Source organism: Chrysochloris asiatica, unplaced genomic scaffold (assembly GCF_000296735.1).
Source record: "Chrysochloris asiatica unplaced genomic scaffold, ChrAsi1.0 scaffold00044, whole genome shotgun sequence".
Lineage (NCBI taxonomy): Eukaryota > Metazoa > Chordata > Mammalia > Afrosoricida > Chrysochloridae > Chrysochloris > Chrysochloris asiatica.
The window spans coordinates 5362706-5385582 of record NW_006408562.1 but is presented as its reverse complement, the minus strand read 5'-3'; the positions used below and the strand labels follow the sequence as shown (position 1 = coordinate 5385582).

The 22877-nt window shown below is 38.7% G+C and overlaps 1 pseudogene; it reads left to right on the top strand.

Moving 5' to 3' along the window:
• Positions 1–3137: 3137 nt before the first annotated feature.
• Positions 3138–3780, top strand: LOC102837064 (annotated as a pseudogene).
• The last annotated feature ends 19097 nt before the right edge of the window (positions 3781–22877 follow it).

Sequence of the window (22877 nt, the reverse complement as noted above, 5' to 3'; positions counted from 1 at the left end):
TTGTAATCTTCTGTATGAATTGAACCCCAATGTAAAGTAAACAAAATGTTCTCCCAATGGGACCATTAAATAACATTATGATCAACAGAAAAGATTAAAGTTGTCAAAGACTTACACTTGCTTGGATCCTTAACCAGTACTCATGGAAGCAGTCGTCAATAAATTAAAAGAGACACAGCATTCAGCAAATCTATTGCACAAGACTTCTTTATAGTGCTTAGGAACAAAGATTAGTTTGAAGACTAAGATGCACCTGACCCAAAGCAAGCTATCGTATTTTTGATAGTTTCAAATTCATGTGAAAGTTGGAGAATGAAAAAGGAAGACAGGAGAATTGATGCATTTGAGTTATGGTGTTAGAGAAGAACATTAAACCATGACGGCCAGAAGAATAAACAGATCTGAGTTGAAAGAAGTACAGCCAGAATGCCCCATAGAGGACTGGGAGGTGAGACTGGGTTTTATCATGCTTGGGACAGGTTATCAAGAGACCAGTCCCCAGAGAAGGACATCAGAATTACTGCTACAAAATCATAGAAGCATTTATTAAACAGAATATGTGGATCTATTATTTCTCAACATATCCTCCATCTAGGCTTATACACATATGAAGGTGGTGTTTCTATCTCTCTAACATCCCCCACCCCTAAATTCTGTACTCTTCAATTTATATTACACCAAAATGACACTTTTTGACATTCTTGTGGGACTCTAACTGTGGTCCTTTTAAATATTGGTTGTATTTTTCAAACAAAAAGAAGTCTTCAGGTGCAATGTCAGGGCTGTAGGATAGATGGCATAAGGATTACCAGTGCAATTCCCACAGGACAGCCCTTTCAATCCTGAAATAATGAGCAAGTGCATTGTCAGGATATGGAAAAAATATTTAAAACCACTTTTCTGGCAATTTCCCATGCTCTTGAAACTTCTTTCTAATAAACTCTTCTGGCCCTTCTGTGACTTTAGAAAAAAATCTGTCAAGATTCCTCCATTGGGATACCATGGTGTTTGATTGTAGAAAGTCTGATGATGATATTTCATGGTGACTTTCTATTGAGGCCTATTTTTTATGGGGTTTGTTTAGCTTCTTGGGTGAATACCTTTTCATCTTTCATGTATTAAGGATTTTTGTTTCTTCTTTTTGCTAGCAAACATTTGATATTTTTTTTTCTTTGTTTGTTGTTTTATTTTTGCCTCTTGCTGTTCTTAAATTCTGACCATATATAAATTTTACCTCTAGAGAGCATTCCTAGTAATTCTTTGGCTTTCTTTGTTTTTCTTCATTTTTTTCCCCTGATGTTTCTCCATACAAATTGGGGTCAAAGAATGTGTCCTGGAAGTCACAGATCCAGTGTTATTTTTAAATATACACCTCTTTCCTTCCACTGTGTTGTCTATACCCAAAATTTTATTGTTAATATTCTAGATTGCTAATTGTTTTTTCCGTATGGTTTCTAATAGTGTATTTATTTTGACTTTGTACTCTTGTGGTGTTTTTCTTAATTCTTCTAGGCTACTGTCTGTGTTTTCTTTGTATTTTCCTGGATCTGTTGGAGGCTCCTGTATAAATGTCATTTGAGTTAACTATCAAATAGTTCCATTACCATTTCTTTCTCATACAGGTTTCCTAATTCTTTATTTTTGTAACCTTCTTGAACCATCTTGTCTCATTTCTTTGTTGGATCTGAAAGTTGTTTGTAGTCTCCAAGATATTCCGGTAGTTTATTTATGTGTTGGTTTGATTTCTTGTTGCTGTTTTTTTCCTTTGTCTTGATATACACATGTTGGGGTGTGGGGGTTGATATACTATTCTGAGGTTAGTTTGGCGGTATTCGAAGTGCTCCACACCTGTCTCCAGGTAAGTAGAGAAGTGTAACTACTTGGTTGTGTAGAGCAGCTGACCATCTCTGTCTGTTATTGGTCCAGTGGTGCAGCTTCAGGTGGTAGTACTCATCTGTTGCGTGGTGTGGTAGGTGGTAGGTGTAGTGAGTGTAGCTCCTAGTGGGCAAAGTCCACCTTCCACCAGATAGAGCAGAAAAAAAAAAATGAGAAAGAAAAAAAGGATGAGAAAAAAAATGACTAGAAATAAAGACGCAAAAATAAATAAATAAATAAACAAACAAAAACATGGGGGAATCAAGTAAAGGAAGATGACGTGGAAAGAAATAACAAGAAAAAAATGAAAGTACAGTGTGGAAGCCGTCTCACACACCTCAAAGATGCACACAGCACTCTGTCTGCTGGGATGCTCGCAGCCATGCACACTGGTAGCAAGCGACTGTTGTGAGATGTGCATCAGCACACATTCTTGGTAACCAGGGAAACGGTGATGCATGCACATGGTACATGATCCGTGGAATCGCCCCTCATCCGCGGATGTGGCAGGTTTAGGCATAGGGTCCACATATGAGTGCCCGAAACTCAGGGCCTGTGGGTGTTTTGCGTACGATTGGCAGATGTGTGCCTCCTAGAGGCCTTGTGTGCCCTGTCAAACATGTGGGTGCTGGGTGTGCAATGTGGATCCCGTATCTTGTAGCCATGGTACACTGTCTGCTGAGGGCGCTGTGGTGTGGGGATGCCGGGAAGTCACGAGGGTAGGTTTTTTCAGTAAGCCAGGCAGGACAGGTGAGGGATCTTGGGGGTAGTTACTGGCTACTGAGTTGGTGGGGCTGGGGGACCTTCACCCCTGGTCATTGAAAAGTGTTGAGGGGAAGTAGGGAGAGTCCACTTTCCTGGTCACAGTTAATTTGCATGATCCCAGTGCACTTCTGCTAATCTCAAGGTCGTCAGTTCAAGCCCACCAGCCACTCCTTGGAAAAGCTATGCAGGGTCACTGAGTTGGAACCCCTTGACGACATTTAACAACACACACACACACACACACACACACACACACACGTAAAATCCTGGTGGGTTAATGCAGGACTACAAGGTCGGTTTGAACCTTGGGATTCAAGCTGACCTTGCAGTTGGGCACATTGATCCATAGCGTCCAACTTACATCTTTTATTACATCTTTTGCTTGAGATGAAAACGAGTTAAAACAGGCGGCAGGAATGGGACTCTTAGGTCGCGTCTAGGCCTCTGCGTAGGCGAATCCAGAGATCAACTGAGCCATTAGAACTGCCACCATAACTGTCGGCAAGCACTGCGCGATGCTGCAGCACACCGACTACAGGATGAGGTGCATCCTGCAAGATGGCCGGATCTTGATCCTCTGAGACTGTGATGAATTCAGGAATGTTAAGACAAAGGATTCAAAACAAGCCGAAAGGAAAGAGAAGCGAGTCGTTGGTCTGGTGCTGCTGCGAAGAGAGAACCTGATCTCTATGACTGTTAAGGGGCTTCCTCCCAAAGATACTGGCATTGCCTGGGTACCACTTGCTGGAGCTACTGGATGCCCAGGGACCAGTAGGGCGCTGGCGGAGGCAGTCCCGCGGGTGTTCCAATGCCTCAGGCTCCTGGAGGACTTGCTGGACCAGTCCGAGGAGTTGGTGGGCTTTCCCAACAGGTGATGACCCCACAACAGAGAGGCACTGTTGCAGCTGCTGCCCCAGCCAGCATAGCCGGGGCCCCGACCCAGTCCCCACCTGGTCGTGCAGGTCCTCCACCACCTATGGGCAGGGAGCATCCCCTCCAGGCATGATGGGTCCACCTCCTGGTATAAGATCTCCCATGGGTCCCCCAGTGGGAATTCCGCCTGGATAAGGGACTTTAATGGGCATGCCCCCACCAGGGATGTGGCCACCTCCTCCAGGGATGCGACCACCAAGGCTCTAGACTCATGTTGGCCCTCCACAGCTCCCTGCCTGGTTCCTGTAAGGCTGTTATGTACAGCCTTGTGTTTCCTTGTAGCCTGCGAAACTAATTTGTAATATTCTTAAGAGAATATTATAAATGTAAAAAACTATATAAAAAAAAATAAAAATAGCATCAACGAAAGAGTAAAATAGAAAGAAGCAAAGGAATAAAGCTAAACTAATCCAACCCTTAAATGATAGATTCAGAAGATGATGTCTAGCAATATACAATCTGTAAGAAACACAATTCAAATAAAAGGGTTTAGAAGGTTTTAAAAAAGTAAAAAGAAGTAAGCTGTTTAATGAGACACTTATTAATTAAGAGAAAATAATTTTTATGTCCAATGAACTAAGATAAAATAGTAAATTAAGAAAATGCAACCATGAAAATATAAACATCAATATCTAAGATAAATACAGGGGAAAATGGATATACCAAAATGTCAACATATTTTCAGATATTGCTAGAATGAGCAGGCAAAATAATAAAGTATTTATATTTAATTATACAGTTCTATACAGTTCATAAGGAGCTCTGGTAGTGTAGTGGTTATGAATCGGGCTGTGAACCGCAAGGTCAGCAGTTCGAAACTACCAGCTATTCCGCGGGAGAAAGATGAGGCTTTCTGCTCCAGTAAAGATTTATAGCCTCGGAAACCCTGTACAGGGTCGCTATGAGTCGGAACCGATGCCTCGGCACTTAACAACAAAACATACAGTTCATTGTTGCTGTTAAGTGCTTTCGAGTCAGTTCCCATTTATAGTGACTCTATAGGGTGTCCGAGGAGAAGCTGGTGAGTTTGAACTGGCAACCTGTGCTTCTCAGCCCAGTGTTGATGCTATAACTCCACTCAGAAGTGCATACATCTCATAGACTTTAGGTTTTTTACACACAGCAGAACTACATTAAACATTTATTGATCACATAAGTCTCATAATAAGCTCCAATATATGTATTTTCTTTCTTTCTTTCTTCTTCTTATTTATTTTTTTATTGTGAACTGAGTGATAGTTTACATGGGAGAACATCAGCTTTACATTGCAGTGATTACAATCTCTTCTGTGTATCATCATTCAATAGCATTTGATTCCATTTCCTTTGTTTATCTTTTTTTTTCGGGGAGGGTGGGTAGATGTACACAAAAATACTCAGGAATATATATAATAATTTAAACAACCAAAGGGCATATTCTGTAAGCCTGCCTCCTGGATGCCAGCACCCACCTCTCTTCCCATGAACCTAGAGTCCTCAGCTGCTCCCTCTCTCCATGTCCTCATCTCTGCCTCCATCTCCGGTGTCACTGTTTCTCTGGATAGGGTCCCACACTCTGATTGTACTCTTGTCCCTTGATGGTCCTAGGGTCCTCTGTTTATGGACTGTAAAATTAAATACTCCCCCACTTTTATTACAAAACTTTTACCTTTACAATTGTGACAGTCACAGTTAATCATAATAACAATGACTCACTATTGAATCATAAAAAATCGTATCCCCATCTTTTTTTTTTTTTTTTTTACCAGATCCATTCAGACAAGATGAAAACTATTCAGTGGGGACTCTTTCTTCCCCCACACACTCATAAACCAAACTACCTCTGGAAACCTTGTAAACCAATCACTTCGTGCCTTTATCATCCCTCATTTTAGGTAGCCAGTGTCTAAGTTGCCTGTCCCTATCTACCCTGTGTAGAGGGCATAGCATTGATACTTGATGTGAAGACTCCTTCCCTCTCTGTTGCTATTTAGAGCTACTACCTCTATGAGTATAAGTCACGGTCATCAAATTGTAGCAATTTACTCTCATTTCCCTTATGGGTTTTTTTTTTTTTTTATCTTCCACTAGTCAAGTTCTGATTATCAAGCCATCGAGGCTAGGTTAAACGGGTACTGTCTGCAGTTTGGGAGTTCTTGTGCATCTCCCTTCACTTCATATCAGCTGGATGCATCATTCTCAGCTCTAGCCCTCAGTGGCTATGTCCTTGTCCATGGGTTCAGGAGTCCCCATATCTCACCACACATTGGATCAACCAACCCTTTCTCTTCTCTCTCTCATTTCCAAGTCAACGGGAGTCTATGGAACGTGGTTGAACTCAGCCTATTCCCATAGTATTTTAAAAAATTAGTATAAAATTAATTATTCTCTGATTTTAATACAAGAACATTAAAAATCAGCATTAAAATATTACTATAATATCCCATGAGTTTGGAAATAACCTCATTGTATGAATGGAACATCATATTCCCAAATCCTACCCACACTTAAGCAAAGGGGATCATATAAGATGTACATGCCATTGGGATGGGGATACTAGACTAATTTTAGAATTTTACCTAGCAGAAGGAGCTCTGGTAATGTATTGGTTACAAACTGGGCTGCTCACCTCAAGGTAAGCAATTCGAAACTACCCACCATTCCACGGGAGAAAGATGAGGATTTCTGCTCCCGTAAAGGTTTACAGCCTTGGAAACCCTGTGCAGAGTCACTATCAGTTGGAACTGACTCCATCGTACTTAACAACAACAACAACATCTAGCAGTGGTTCTATAGGATAAACACTGGGCTGATTGTGAATCACAAGGCAGCCCACCAGCACTTTTTGAGAGAATAATGTGGTTTTCTGCTCCTGTAGTGGTTTACATCCTCAGAAACTCTACACAGGGTCACTATGAGTCAGAACTGACTCTATAACACTTCACACAACAACACTTGGTGATTCCATAACACTTTACAACAACAATTGTGTATACTTATCCAGAGTCCTGGTATGGTGCGGTGGGAAAAAGTACTGGACATATATATATGCTGTTGTTAAGTGTCAAGTTGGCTTGACTCATAGCAACCCTGTATAGGGTTTTTGAGGAGCAGCTGGTGAGCTTCAACAGCAGACCTTGAGGTTCAAACTGAGCTTGCAGTCCAGCCTGTTAACATGTAGTACCACAGCAGGGCTCCAGGACATAGGGAGGGATAATTATTTCTAAAACATAAAGTAGTTCTACATCTCCATGCTTTTAAGTCAAGCATGATTAACTTCACTTCACTGGTAGAGGAAACAAATATTGAACACTTAACAGATCTTGGGGGCGGGCACAGGCAATTGAAAGGTAGGAAATAGACTTAAATTGTTTGTGACTGAATGAAGGATTTTGTTATTCTTTTGATAAATATTTTAAAAAATAAATATCTACTATTTTCTCTACTTAGTTCATTGGATATAGATAATATTCTCATTCAGTTTTGATAGCACTCTCTGGAAGAAATAATCAATCCCCCACCCATGTCAATTCAAAATTTGATTGGGGAACTCTTCTAAAATGCTGATTTTTTCTTATTAAATCATCTCTAGCTCTAAATACATTGGATGACGGAGAAATTAAAATGCGATGGAAAAGAAGAATAGCATGTACTGGCACCATGAGCTAATAAATTACAAATGGCATTGTTATTCTGGGCACACAGCCCTTAGTTTAGCCTCTGGTTAGCATTTACTGTTGTTAAAGCTTTGGTTTTTCTACTTGCCTCTTTGTGACCAACCATGACATTTAATAGGTTTTAATTTCTCTTCACAATTCTTATAGACATACTTCTGGGCCAACTGCAGAAATCTTGTGAAATTGGAGGAGTTAATTAGGGCTGGCAAACCTTTCAATGAAGCATTGCAAATTAGTTACTTCAGCAGTTTCATATTTCAAAGTAGAACCTAATTTTAATACTAAATTAAACAGAAGGAAAAATTTCAGTGTCTTTTGAAAAACCAACACAGATTTGTTGGTGTTGCCTAAGCAAAAGGGAGGCAACTCAAAGTTCCTGGATTTTATGAAGAAACATCCATCCACCAAAAGTGATTTATGAAAGATTCTCTGTGTTCTTAGAAATGCTTCTCAGTTTGCATTCATGAAATTGAACATATGATTTGTATGGATGTGATACTATACAAAATTTTCCTGGAAGTCAACATTCTGACTCCTCTTACCTTTTACTACTTGTTGGGTGATCGGTTACCCAGTGTCCACTCATTTGTCTCTGCTATGTTAACTTCTCTGAGTCAGGGCCTTGGAGCTGCCTTGGGATGACAAAAGTGGTTGAGAAGAGGCTGGATTTTTAGGTGCTGAGTTTGCAGTTTTTGTGCGTCTTGTTCTCCATTAATTCACCTGTCCAGAAAACTGATCCTGCTAAGAGAGACTGACAGTATGAAAAGCTGCTCACAAATTACTTACTGTAGGAGCACGTTGGAAGTCACACAGGGCTAGCCAGGCAGAATCAGACCCAGAGGGTAGATGTAGAACTAATTTTGGCAAAGGTCTTCTAAGAAATGTCTATCTCTATTGTTGGAGTCCTGGTGTGGTGCGGTAGGATAAGCACTTGACCTCAAGGTTGGTTTGAACTGTAAGGCCGACAGTTTAAACTCACTAGGCACTTCTCAGAAACCCTGTGCAGGGTTTGCTATGAGTCAGAACTGATTTGGTGGCACACCACAACACAACCATCATTGATTCTGTAGGTCATGTGGTGCTGCTGATGCTGCTGCTGTGCAGTGGAGTTGGTTCCGTCTCACAGCGCCCCTGTACAAGGTTTCTGAGGCTGTAAGTTTTTATGGGAGTGGAAATCCTCATCTTTACTCAGTGGAACAGCTGGTAGTTTCAAACTGCTGACCTTGGGGTTAACAGCCCATCTCGTAACTATTACACTACCAGAGCTCTTTATGGCACGTGGTACTATAAATAAAATATTACAAGGGTGAGTCAAAAAATATCTGCTTTCTGGCTGTAGAATTTCTTTTAATCAAGGTTTAGAAAATACAAATACATCATTTTTCACCAAAATATCCTTGATTTTCAATACACTTTGTTCATCTATCATCAACCTTTCATATTCCCTTATTTTAAAAATGTTTTAGGATGAGCTGTGAGCCACTGATGCACCACTGTCTTCATTTCTTCATTTGAGGTGAATCTTCAGCCTTGAAGGTCTGCTTGGAGGGAACTAAACAGGTGAAAGTCCTATGGAGCAAGATCAGGACTATAGGGAGGATACTTTAGCACCTCACAATGACATTTTTGTAGAACGTCAACAGTGTGTACAGAGGTGTGTGGACTTGCATTGTCATGCAAGATCACAATACCCTTGTATAGCAGTCCTCTAAATTGTATCCAAAGTTTATGCTTCAGCTCTTCAGTGAATATCTCACTGTAATGAGTACTATTGATTGTTGAACAGCTTTTTTGATAGTGTTCCAATACTGGCCCTTGAGAATCCCCGAAAACTGTAAGCATCAATTTTCCAGCAGATGGTTGGCTTTTGAACATTTTCTTGGTTGGCAATTGAGGATGTTTCCATTCCATACTCTGCCATTTACTCTCAGGCTTGTAGTGATGAATCTATGAACATCACCAGTAACATTTTTTTAAAAGGAATTTGTATCTTCCTTTGAGTATTGGTTCAAATTTTGTTTGCAAATGTCCACATGCTTCTATTTATGCTCTTCCATGATTTGTTCTGGTACCCATGTGGTACAACCTTTTGAAACCCAAGTCTATCATGGGTTAATTCACAGGCAGAGCCATAGCTGATTGACAAATGATTTGCAATATATTCAACTGTCACTTGTCTGTTCAACAAAATCACTTCATGTACAAGCTCAATGGTGTCATCAGTTGTGGACTTAGACAGGTGTTTCAATATAAGTGGAGTGTGGATAATTTTTGACTCATCCTCGTACATGTTAGTATCTGACATCACAAGGACTTCTGTTCTGATTGTGATATCTGAATTTATCCAGTACCTTATCTGTGTCTACTTAGTCAGACACATATTTATGGAAATGGATTTCCTAATTTTAATCCATTCTTAAGACAGTTATTGATCCTTACAAATTTTCTTTTACCATAAAACAACAGGTTTCAGTTGAGATTTCAGATTAAGACAGACAAGGAGAGACTGGAAAAATTGCAAATATTTAGTCACTGAAAACATTATGAATAGCAATGGAGCACAGTCAAATTGCATCAGAATATTGAATAATGAAATGTGATGAAGAGCACCAGAATGTTTTCAAATATAGTAAGGAAGAAGAGCCACTTAAGTTGGAAGACACTCAAAATATGACTGGGTAAGTACTGCCTACTCAAAGTACCATGATGATGCAAATGGAGTAAAGTTTTTGGGACCTTCATTTGATGATGGGACACAACTCAAAATGAAGAGAAACAACTGCAAGTATCTGTTAATATTTGGAACATGGAATGGACGAAGTATGAATCTAGGAAAATTGGATGTTGTCAACAATGAAATGGAACACATAAATGTCAATATCCTAGGCATTAATGAGCTTAAGTGGACTGGTATTGGCCATTTTGAATCTGACAATCACATAGTTTACTATGCTTGGAATGACAAATTCAAAGAAATGACATTGCATTCATCACTAAAATGAGCATTTCAAGATCTATTTTGAAGTTCAGCTCTGTCTATGATAGAATAATCTATATGCCAACAAGGAAGACCAGATTCTTGGTGTGGTGCTGTAGGATCAGCATTGGAGTGTGAACCACAAGGCTGACAATTCAAACCCACAAGCTGTTTCTCACAAACCCTATACAGTGTTGCTGAGTCTGAACTGACTTGACTGTATTTAACAACAACAGCAAACAAGTGAGACCAGTTAATACCACTATTTTCAAATTTATGCACAAAGCACTAAAGCCAATGATGTTGAAAATGAAGAATTCTACTAACTTCTACAGTCTGAAATTGATCAAACATGAAATCAAGATGTATTCATAATTACTGGTGATTGGAATGCAAAGGTTGGAAACAAAAAGGAAGGACCAGTACTTGGAAAATATCCCCTTGGTGACAGGAACAATGTTGGAGATTGCAAACTAGAATTTTGCAAGACTTCTCTTCCAATACCTTATTGTTGTTGCTGTCAATTGCGATCAACTCATAGTGATACTGTATAGGGTTTTACAAGTAGTGGCTGGTCTTTTAAGGTTCAATTGACATGCAGTTCAGTGCTTATTCTGTAGTGCCACACCAGGACTTTATAAACAGCATAAAAGATGACTATACATATGGATCTCACCAGATGGAATACACAAAAATCAGTCAAAACAAGGTCGGGGGCGGACTGGAACATGCCATCAAATTACTCATTGCAAGCTCAGGATAATTAAAACAATTCCATGAGAACCAAAATATAACCTTGATCATATTCCATGTGAATTTAGAGATCATCTTAAGGATAGATTGACAAATTAGATACTAATAACCGAAGACCAGAAGAGTTGTGGGATGACATCCAGTGCTTATCCTATCGAAAGATTTTTTTTAACAAGGAAATGGCTAACACAGTTGTTGCTGTTGTTAAGTACCATTGAGTCAGTTCTGACTCATATTGACTCTTTCTAGAGTTTCTGAGGAGTAGCTGATGAATTTGAACTGCTGGCCTTTTTTTCACAGCCCAGTGCTTATCAATAGCATCACACCAGGAGTCCAACACAAGTGTAGAGGTGGGGAAGTTCAAAATCCAAGGGCTAGATGTCAGGCTGAGGACCTTTTCTGACTGTTTCTGTAAGGTACGATGAGCCAGATGTTAGGCTTCTAGCTGCAGAGGCCAGTAAATCCAAGGTCAGCAAGTAAGCTGGCAGGTTTCTGGATACTCACAAGATTATCAGGTAATGCAGTGAGCACTGGCTCAATTCTACAGAACTGGAGGTCAGATGATGAGCTAGATGTAGGATTCAGACCCAGAGAAATGCAAATGAGTTTTGCCTGAGTGTCTAATATATTGGAAGCTGACCACACCTTCAAGGATATTTCTTTTTAATTGGCTGCCTGCTGATAGCAGTTCTCATCATGGAGGAAACTGCATTACATTGATTGCCATCATGGTAGATAATTATATCTTAACTACCAAATGACTGAGGATGCTGGCTGAGTCAAGTTGACACAAAACCATAACTATTACATAGATATGTCCAAACCTCATTCTCAGAATTCATAATGTTGCTATATTTGTTATTATATTTGTTTTTGTTAAGTGCCATCAAGTAGGTTCCAACCCATAGTGACCCTGTATAGGGTTTTCAAGGAGTTTGAACCACCAACCCTGCAGTTCAAATGACATTGCAGTCTGGCGCATTAACCCAAAAGGCCGCACCAGTACTTCATTATTAGTGTACTGGATTACTCTAGGCTGAAATCCATTGATCACCATTTATTCATTCATTTTAAAAGCACTTAAGAGACACCAATTATGAACTGGCTTTTCCACCACTTGTCTGTCAGTTTGTGTATTGTGGTAGCTTGTGAGTTGCTGTGATTCTGGAAGCTATGCCATGGGTATTTTAAATACCAGAAGGGTTGCCCACGGTGGACAGGTTTTAGATGAGCATCCAGATGAAGACAGACTAGCAAGAAGGAGAGATGAACTACATCCAAATGTTCAGTCACTGAAAACCCTATGAATAGCATAGAACACTGTCAGAAATAGTGCCAGGAAATGATTCCCTCAGGTTGGAAACTCAAAATGTGACTAGGGAAGAGCTGCTTTCTCCAAGTAGAGTTGACCATGATTATTCAAGTGGAGTAATCCCACTAAGAACTGAAGACCAGAAGAGTTATGGGATAACATCGAGAACATCATACAGGAAGAAAGCAAGAAGTCATTAAGAAGACAAGAAAGAAGGAAAATATAAAAATGGATGTCAGAAGAGACTCTGAAACTTGCTCTCCAGTGGACAGATGCTAAAGCAAATGGAAGAAATGAGGTGGTACATGAGTTGAGCAGAAAATGTCAAAAGTCAGTTCAAAAATACAAGGTCAAACATTAAAATTAAATGCGAAAGATCTGGAATTAGAAAACCAAAAGGGAACAACAATATGCTCAACATTTCTCAACATTACAGAACTGAAGAAATAAATTCAAGCCTTGACTTCCATTATTGAAGGATTCTCTCATAAATTATTGAATGATGCAGCAAGCATCAAAAGAAGATGGATGGAATACACAGAGTCACTGTACCAAAAGAAAATTATCAATATGATCAAGAGCCAATGATACTGAAGGAGGAAGTCCAAGGTGCATTGAAGAAATTGGCAAAGAATAAGGCATCAGGAATTAATGGAATACAAATTGAAATCTTTCAACAGAGTGAAGCAGCACTGGAGGCACTCACTCATCTATGCCAAGAAATTTGGAAGACAACTATCTGGCTAGCTGATTGGAAGAGTTATGTATTTGTGCCCAATCCAAAGAGAGGTGACCCAACGGGATGTGGAAAACATAGAACAATATCTTTGATATCCTATACAAGTAAAATTTTACTAAAGGTAATACAGACATGGCTGCAACCATACATTGACAGAGAACTTTCAGAGATTCAAGTAAGATTCAGAAGAGGATATGGAATGAGAGATATCATTGGTGTTGTCAAATGGATTTTGGCTGAAAGCAGAGAATACCAGAAGGATGTTTACCTGTAGTTTATTGACTATGCAAAGGCCTTTAATTGTGTGAATCATGACAAGCTATGGACAACATTGTGAAGTATGAGTATTCCGGAACACTTAATTGTGCTCATGAGGAACCTGTACATAAACCAAGAGGCAGTTAGTTGTTTGAACAGAACAAGGGATCACTGAATGTTTAAAATTAGGAAATGTATGCAACAGCGTTGTAGTCTTTCACCATACTTATTCAACCTGTATATTAAGCAAATAGTCTGAGAAGCTGGGGTATGAAGAAAAACCTGGCATCAGGATTGGAGGAAGTCTCATTAACAGCTTGTGGGTAATAAAATCTTGCTTGGTGAAAGTGAAGAGAACTTAAAATTCTTACTGATGAAGATCAAAGACCAGAGCCTTCCATATGGATTGCATTTCAATGTAAGGAAAACAAAAATCCTCACCACTGGACCAATGAACAACATTCCTATCAACGGAAAAAAACATTGAAGTTGTCAAGGACTTCATTCTTCTTGGATCAACTATCAACACTCATGGAAGCAGCAGTCAAGAAATCAAATGATGTATTGAATTAGGCAAATCTGCGGCACAAGACCTCTTTAAAGTGTTGAAGAGCAAAGATGTCAGCTTGAGGATTAAGGTGCGCCTGACCCCAACCCATGGTATTTTTAATAACCTCATATGAATGCGAAAGTTGGGCAGTGAATAAGGAAGACTGTAGAAGAATCAATGCATTTGAGTTATGGTGTTGGAGGAGAATATTGAAAATACCATACATAGGCTGCCAAAAGAACCAACAGATCTGTGTTGGAAGAAGTGCAACCAGAGTGCTCTTTGGAGGCTAGCATGATCAAACTTCATCTCTCATACTTTGGACATATTGTCATGAGGTACCAGTCACTGGAAATGGATATCATGTTTGGTAAGGTGGAGGGTCAGAGAAAAAGAGGAAGACCCCCAGTGAGATGGATTGGCAAAGTGGCAACATCAATGGGCTCAAGCGTAGCAACAATTGTGAGATTAGCCCAGGACCGGACAGTGTTTCTTGTGATAGGGTTGCTATGAGTCAGCACTGACTCGATGACACCTAACAACAACAACAACAACAATGAATGGGTTTTTATTCTAGGCATTTGAATTATATCTAAGAATTAAAGATCACTGACCTCATAGAGCTTTTCAGCTTAGTCCTGTGTTTTCTCACCATATGAAAACAAAGTAGAAAAGAAATTGCTTGCATACAATAGTCACTGTAACTAGAAAGTTAAGGTATGTTAGCTAAAGCAGTTGCTGTGGAGTCTAATTCAACTTATGGTTGCTCCAGGTTTGTGAAGGTAGAACTGCACTCCATCTGCTTCCTCTTTTTTTTTCCTTTTTTTTTTTTCATTATTATCTTTCCAATTCACCAATTTTATTCAGAGATCATCAGTTTTACACTCATTCATTTGTGAATGTGTATAATGCTATGCAATTAGACCAAGGGCCCTTGTCTGAATCCTTTATAGCCCTCCTCCTGCCATACATCAGGTTTCAGTAGCTGCTTTTTTTTTGACAGTAGATTGTTAGACTTTTTTTTCTAAGGGGCTTCTGGATGTAGCTGAACTTTAAACCTTTCATCTAGCAGATGAGCAAGTTAAGCAGTTACATCACCCAGAGACTTCAGAAGTCTAATGAGGTTATACTGTGTAGGATAAATTCTAAACACTATAAGCTCTAATTAGAAACAACCAGAGAAGACTCAGATGCACATGGGTAAGATGGACACCATATGAAGTTCATTTGTTGTTGTTAAATGTCTTCATGTGGGTTCCAACTCATAGAAATCTGTACAGGGTTTCCAAGGAGCAAGTGGTGGGTTTGATACACCCACCTTGTGGTTTGCTGTACAGTGCTTGTCCTATAGTACCAAATAATAATAAAGAACCAAGGAGCACCAACCAACAAGGTAGGAATCGGCACAACTGAGACCTTGATTTGAACTTTAGGCATCTAGAACTGTGAGAAAATAATAGTCCTATTCTTTAAAAGCATCCATTTGTAGGATCACATGCAAGGGAAATTTTGCTAAAGAATATTAAAAAATGGCTGCAACAGTGCATTGACAGAGAACTGCCAGAGGTTCATGTCTGATTCAGATGAGAATGCGGAATGAGGGATATTATTGCTGATGTTAGATGGATCTTGACTGAAAGCAGAGAACACCAGAAAGGTGTTTGTCTGTGCCTTATTGACTATGTAAAGACTTTAAATTGCATAGATTATGACAAGCTATGGACAGCATTGAAGGGAATGCGTATTCTGGAATACTTAACTGAGCTTATGAGGCACCTATGCATTGACCAAGGAGCAGTTGTTAAAACAGAACAAGGGAACACTGAATGAGTGGAAATTAGGAAAGGCATGTGCCAGAGTTGTATTCTTCCACCATAATTAATCAATCTGTATACTAAGCAAATAATTTAAGAAGCTGGAATATATGTAGAAGAATGTGGCATCAGGATTGGAGGAAGACTCATTAACAACTTGCAATATGCAGATGATACAACCTTGCTTGCTGAAAGTGAAGAGGACTTAAAATACTTACTGATGAAGACCAAAGACCACAGTCTTCTGTATGGGTTGCATCTAAATGTAAATAAAACAAAAATTCTCACCACTGGGCCAATAAATAACATCACAATAAATGGAGAAAAGATTGAAGTTGTCTAAGATTTCGTTTTGCTCCGATCAACCATCAGCACTCATTAAAGCAGCAGTAAAGAAATCAAATGACATAGTGCATTAGGCTAATCTGCGGCACAAGACCTCTTTAAAGTGTTCAAGATCAAAGATGTCAGTTTGAGGACTAAGGTGCACCTGACCCAAGGTTATTTTCAATAACCTCATATGCATGTAAAAGCAGGACAATGAATAAAGAAGATCATAGACGAACTGATGCATTGGAGGAGAATAAACTGGTGCTATGGATTAACACACTGGACTGCAAAGTCAGTTTGAAACACAAAGTGGGCAGTTCAAGCTCACTAGTTGCATCTCAGAAACCCTATACATGGTCACTATGGGTCAGAACCAACTCGATGACATTTTACAGCAACAATAGCAACGTGGGATGTCAAAAGTACAAAGAAATCTGTGTTAGAAGTACAGCCAGAATGCTCCTTAGAAGCCAGGAAGGTCAGACATTGTCTCTCATACTTCGAACATATTATCAGGAGGGACCAGTCTCTGAGGACATCCTCTTTGGTAAAGTGGACAGTCAATGAAGCAGAGAAACACTCCCAAAGAGATGGATTGGTACAGTGGCAGCAGCAATGGGCTCAAGCATAGCAACAATTGTGAGATTGGCCCAGTACTGGGCAGTGTTTCTTCTGTTGTGCATAAGGTTATTGTGAGTCAGTACCAACTCAACAACATGTAACAACAATCAATTTATAGTATTTGCATTATGTAAGCATCAGGTAATTCAGATAGCTACCAATACCTTCATCTACTGTAATCCATCCATAGTAGGTCTCAGTTTCCGGGCCCTATGAATCTTACCCACACCCTACTGCCTCCATCCCAAGATATATGTTTAAGTTTTTACCCAGACCCTAAACCAGTGCTTAGCATATAATAGAGGCTCAATTAATATTCATTTATTTGATAATTAATTAATGAAATAAATTTTTCATTGTCCATTTTTACCTGGAGCATATTGGAAAGCATGGGGACATTGCAGGGCTTCTGATGTAGGACAAATACAAAGAACAGGAGGGATTGATACCCCCACTTGATGGGAGCAGGGGAGGAAATGCAGGAGGAAAGTTCGAAGAATTGTCCTTAGTAGGAATGCATTTAGAGTTTGTTTTCTCCTTTATGAATTTCTGTTTTTCAAATTTTCTACAATACGTTTGTATCATTTTTGTACAAAGAAAGAAAATAAGTGAAACAAGTCACAGGTAATAGAAAAAAATGTTTATTTGATGGATGGCTGAGGACATTCAGGGAGGGACAAAAGCCCATCAAAAGTTTCACAAAAGCAAGGTGCAATCAAGGATGTTTAACCTAATAATCATGCTTAATGGATGAAGCTGCATCCCAATCAAGCTCCAAGTGAATCATTGTAGAGAATGCATGAAACTGACCTAATCAAAATCAGTTGAGTGATGATGGTCTAAAGAAAGTTGGGTGGAAGTTTCTGGAGCTGCAGTTCTTCTGTTTCTATTGAGTTCTTATATGAGAAACAGTCAAACATTTACTTCTCCATGTTCACAAACAAAGATATTTCAATAATATTTGGAGGACATAAAGAAGTCAATAATATTTTATCAATATAGCTCAAATACAGTCTTCTTCCAACTGATAAAACTTATTGAGGATTGCTGCATTGTAGTTGTTGTTTTTGTTAAGTACTGTGAAGTCGGTTATGACTCATAGCGACCCTGTATAGGATTTTCAAGGAGCAGCTAGTGAATTTGAACCACTGGCCTTGTGGTTTAAACTGACCTTAGTCCAGTGTTTAATCTCCAGCACCACACCAGGTACCTAATGGTGTTTAACCTCCAGCAGAGCCTAATGGTGTTTGACTTTTATTTCATAGGTATGGGTAAGTCATCTCATAGTTTTGATCAGTACATATGATGCAGGTTTTATTATAAATTATCTGAATAATCACTTTAATTCAATATATTCTTTGGCACTGTCACTGAGTTGGAATAAAATCCACAGCATTGTTTGGTATAGACATTCCTGTATGGTGCTACATATGTCTGCATGTATTTGAATATATTTTATTCATATGTTAATTATTATTACCTTTGACCCTCAATCCAAAGAAAATGTTTGAGGCAAAGTAAACACGATTCTTAATTAGGTTTTTTATTCAGGGCCCAAACACCATTCCAATGGATTTTTGTGTATATGTGTTTAGAGTATTTTATTGATTATTAAAGTGATTTGGGTCCTTGCCCCCCAGGCCTAGTGCTGTTATCTTCAATGTATCCTTTAGTAGTGACCTCTTAAATAATGCTTAAGAAATCATCCAACTTTTCATTAATACTAATTATAAAAATGTTTTTGTTTTTAATGAGTTGATAAATACTTTTTCATAATAAAAAAGACAAAGAAAAAGGAGAATACAATAAAAATGTTTGATTTTGTGGGCTCTCATCCCCAAACATATTTTGTTCATGACTGTACTTCCTGGATTCCTGACTCACTGAGAGCTAAGTCATCTAATGTTTCAGCACTTGAATAGAGTCTTGGGCCAAATTTATTGTGTCATATTTTATGACACTTTGACACAGTTTCTATTTTCTTACCAGGACGCTTTTATTTTTAGATATTTTTAGCATTTATGAATACATCTGATTTACCAGGCTGATAATTAGCTTAAAAGCCACCAGTGAATCAGAAAGTAACTCCTAAACAAGGGTGGGAAAAGTAAAATTAGATTAATATCTTATTGCTGAACAACCTCACATTTTAAATACAAAAGAGAACTGTTGATTAAACACTTTAATGACTTCATTTATTCATTTAACTATTCATCATATATTTGCAACATATGAGGAACTGTGCTAAATTTATTTTATCATTATCTCATTTTCAAACTGTTTTGGATCTGTTGTGTAGAAAAGTCAATCAAAAAATGAAGTTTTATTCCTCCAATATGCAGAGCGGTGCTTGACAAACATTTATTTACCCAAAAGAAATATGTTGTTTACAAAGCTCCACTAAAGAATGCTGAATTATTTTTTGCATTTATTTTATCTTCTTCGGAAGTTCCACCTACATTTATATAAATACAATCATAATATACCATCTGTAAAAGGGGAAATTAGCATTTTACAAGAAGCAGTAAATGAAATGGATACAGTTGGAATAAGCAAAATACTTAGAACTGTGTATATTGAGCAATAAATACACTTCTCCATTTGATATTTTCCTCAAAAGGGTAAATCTCAAGTTACAAAGTGTTTCAAGCAGCACATATTTCTGAAATGTATATATTATTTAATATCCATATTTCTCCTTGGCTAGTTTTAAGCTAGCTCCCTTATTGTATAATATAATTAAAGCTTTCCAACTTGAAAATATAAATGATTTTGATTAGCTAATTTCTAGTGGCAGAGTGGGGCAAGAATTGGCAAAATCACGTCTTAAATTGATTAGAAATAGTTAAAACTTCAGCTTTCAAGCAATAAGTACCCTATTTTCCTTTTAGCTTCCAGACATGTCAGCCAAAAATGTAATTCCTTGGTATGTCTCTCTGTGTCAAGTCTGGAAAAGCAGACAGATTTCAGACAAAACTTTATATCACAAGGATTGTCCAAAACCAAAATGAGATTTGCTGCAATGAAATACATTACTCTACGGAAAGTATCCTGGTATTATAGAAAAAAAAAAAAAAAAAAAACATATTCAGTGTTTGGAAAGTTAGACTTCATTGTCACTAGTCCTTTTCATCATTCTATAGGCAGCTAATATTGAAATGTCATAAAAATTTAAATAGGGACCTTGACATTGATGCATAAGCCAGCCTCAACTGATAACTTAAAAATCATGAACTCTTCTGCAAGGAGAAATGAGTGTCAAGAGATACAAGCCTGGATTTGTCAAAAGTCCTGCTCTGTCTTTAGAAACTGAGTTTTTCTTGGACTCAGTTGCAACTGGAGCCTTGTTGTTGTTGTTAGGTGTCATTGAGTTGGTACCGACTCATAGCAACTTTATGCATAGCAGAACGAAACACTGCCCAATCTTGGGCCAACCTCACTATTGTTGCCACGCTTGAGCCCATCGATGCTGCCTCTTGGCCAATCCATCTCATTGGGGGTCTTCCTCTTTTTCTCTGACCTTCCACCTTACCAAAATATGATATCCTTCTCTAGTGACTGGTCCTTCCTGACAATATATCCAAAGTATGAGAGACGAAGTTTGGCCATCCTGGCCTCCAAGGAGCATGCTGGCTACACTTCTTCCATAACGGATCTATTGGTTCTTTTGGCAGCCCGTGGCACTTTCAATATTCTCCTTCAATACCATAATTAAATGCATCAATTCTTTTACAGTCTTCCTTATTCACCATCCAGCTTTCACATACATATGAGATTATTGAAAATAGCATGGCTTGGGTCAGGCGCACCTTAGTCCTCAAGCTGACATCTTTGCTTTTCAACACTTTAAAAAGGTCTTGTGCAGCAGATTCGCCTAATGCAATACGTAGTTTGATTTCTTGACTGCTGCTTCCGTGAATGTTGATAGATGATTCAAGAAGAATGAAGTTTGACAACTTCAATTCTTTCTCCATTGATAAGAATGTTGTTTATTGGTCCAGTGGTGAGGATTTTTGTTTTCTTTACATTGAGATGCAATCCATACTGAAGGCTGTGCTATTTGATCTTCCAAAGGTTTTGAGATAGTTAAAAAATGTCCCTGCAATGTTGAAGTTGTAGACCAGAGAACAAATAGTGAAACACAAAGGTAGAGGTACTCAAGGTCTAAACTATTCCAATGCTTCTTGGTCAGTTGTCCAATTTGTTATTGTAGTTGCTGTTAGGTACCATCTATTTGATTCTTACTCACAGTGACCCTATGCACACAGAAGGAAACAGTGCCCAATCCTGTGACATCCTCACAATCATCCTTACCCTTGAGCCTGCTGCTGCCACTGTGCCAATCCAGCTTATTAGTGGTCTTCCTCTTCTTCGCGGACCCTCCACTTTACCAAGCATGAAGCCCTTCTCTATGGACTGATTCCTCCTGATAACATATCCAAAGTTTGAGAGATGAAATCTCCCAATCCTGATTTCTAAGGAAGTATGCTAGCTGTACTTATTCCAATACTAATTTGTTTGCTTTTCTGGAAGTCCATGGTACTTATAACATTCTTCTCCAACACCATGACTCAAATGCATCAATTCTTCTATAATTTCTCTTATTCATTGTCCAACTTTCACATGCATATGAGGGTATTGAAAATACTGTAGCTTGCATCAGGTGCACCTTAGTCCTCAAACTGACATCTTTGCTCTTGAAACCTTTAAAGAGGTATTGTGCTGCAGATTTGCTTAATGCACTATGTCACTTGATTTCTTGTCTTCTGTTTCCATTACTGTTGATTGTGGATCCAAGCAAAATGAAGTCTTTGACAACTTCAATGTTTTCTTTATTTGTTGTGTTACATTGTATGCAACACATACTGGAGGCTGTGGTCTCTGATATTCATAGGTATTTTAAGTCCCTTTTGCTTTCAGCAAGCAAGTTTGTATCATCTGCATATGGCAGGTTGTTAGTAAGTTTTTCTTCACTCCTTATGCCACCTTCTACTTCATATCATCCAGCTTCTCAGATTATTCTCTCAGTATACAGATGTGGTAATATATAGACAGGCTTGCCCTCATACATCAAAAATTTGGCTAGGTAACAGAAAAGAAATTGTTACAGAGACTCTTGTAAAGGGACATGCACGCAGCAAATGCTATTAAAGTGAGAAATGGAAACTGATTCAAGTCTAACAAGATATTTCTGGGGGCTGTTTACAGTGAAATTGGGGAAACAATCAAATCAAAACAAAAACTCTTCTGCTTAGCTGGAAGATCTCAAATCTTTGCAAGTTTTCAGTAAGTTTACTTTTCTCTTAGCTATTAGTACAGTGCAATAGTATTAGTACTAGAGGTACCAGTCTATCTGGGGAGTCAGTTGAGATCATTTAACCACACAAGTGCCCAGGTTTGCATAAAGAGTCTTTACCATCTTGTCTACCAAGCAGAATAGACCCACTCATTTTTTATATATTGCAGCAGTTGTCCATATCAGTTTGTTGAACGATTTCAATATGTATTTGGTCAATTCCTGGAGTCTTGTATTTCGGTTTCTTCCTTCCATGTCATTGATTTTTAACCATATGGTGGTTGTGGTGGTTATGTGCAGTGGAGTCAGTTATGACTCACAGCGACCCAGTACAGGGTTTCCAAGGCTGTAAACCTTTACGGGAGCAGAAAGCCTCATCCTCTCACAGAACAGCTAGTAGTTTCAAACTGTTGACCTTGAGGTTAGCAGCCCGATTTGTAATCATTATGCTACCAGAGATCGTTTCTTAACCATATACTATCTCTTAAAATGGTTGAGCATCAACCATTTCTTTTTTTGGTACAGTGACTTTGTGTATTCCTCCCATCTTCTTTATATTTTTTTTATTTTATTAAGTTTATGGTCTTTTATTGGGAAAAAAATGACTAGCATTTTCAACTTGAAATGGACGTAACTGGTTATTTATTGAACAGCAATGATGAAGGGTGTGCTGAAGTCCACAGCCATAGCCTACTCAGCCGGCTCCAAGTCATGGTTCAGAAGGTGATTGTTTTTTTTAATCCTTTGGGTGGCTGTTGTAAATGGTATTGTTTTCCTAATTTCCTTTTCAGAGCTGTCTTTGTTAGTGTAAAGAAATCCAACTGATTTTTAATTTTTTAAAGTTTTTATTGTGAATTATGTGGGTTTACATGGGAGAACATCAGATCTCCCTCCCTGAGTCCAGTGTCCCCATGCGTTCCATCTGTCCACATCATAGTCTCTGCCTTCATTTCTGGCATCACTGCCTCTCTGGGTAGGGTCCTGCATTCCACTCTTCT